This window comes from Cynoglossus semilaevis, chromosome 13, assembly GCF_000523025.1.
Source record: "Cynoglossus semilaevis isolate Cse_v1.0 chromosome 13, Cse_v1.0, whole genome shotgun sequence".
NCBI lineage: Eukaryota > Metazoa > Chordata > Actinopteri > Pleuronectiformes > Cynoglossidae > Cynoglossus > Cynoglossus semilaevis.
The window spans coordinates 2,266,724-2,267,423 of record NC_024319.1 but is presented as its reverse complement, the minus strand read 5'-3'; the positions used below and the strand labels follow the sequence as shown (position 1 = coordinate 2,267,423).

Here is a 700-nt window from a genome sequence, read left to right as displayed (position 1 = left end):
ACCCCAGAATGGCAACCATAACCAGGACCTGTTGGTGTGTGCGTGTGCAGTGGGAGTGGCCACCTGTTTTGCTGCCCCCATAGGAGGCGTGTCCTGCCCCCCCCGTCCCCCGTCCCCACTCTTTGTCCAGACACAAGTCTCATGTCGGTTTTTAACAGTTAGACAAACGTTTCAAATTGTTGTCGTACGTCAGTGAGCACAGATTTTAATCTGGGGGGGGGGGGGCGCAACAGTGTCAGTGACCACAGACTGACCCCAGATCAGAAAGTATCAAACTCTCCCCAGCCTGTTTTAAAATGCCTTAAAATTTTCATCAGATTTTTTTCTGTAACAAATGAATTCAAGCTTTTATTTTGAAAGTCCTTATAATAAAATATGATATAAAATAAAAGCATCAGTACAGGGGGGGGCTAATGTACATGTATTTTAAAACTTCATTTGAGTTTCCGTGTTGTACACAGTACACAGTACACAGTACAGAGTACAGCTGTACTTACATGAAGTACTGCCGTCTGGACAAATCAATGCTCCGTTTTTAAAAACTGAGTCACTTCCTGTTGGTCGTGCGTTCCCAGTTTGACCCTCAGATGTTTTCTCTCAGGACAAAAACTTTCTCCCCCTTTGTTTCCTGATTGCTTCTTCCCATTGACCCCCCCCCCCCCCCCCCCCCCCCCCCCCCCCCCCCCCCCCCCCCCCCCCC

At 48.4% G+C, this 700-nt stretch overlaps 1 protein-coding gene across 1 annotated transcript in view; it reads left to right on the top strand.

The window, feature by feature from the left end:
* clcn1b (chloride channel, voltage-sensitive 1b) overlaps window positions 1-700 on the top strand; it is a 21,143-nt gene that overhangs the window by 8,124 nt on the left and 12,319 nt on the right. The gene's annotated exons all lie outside the window — the stretch shown is intronic.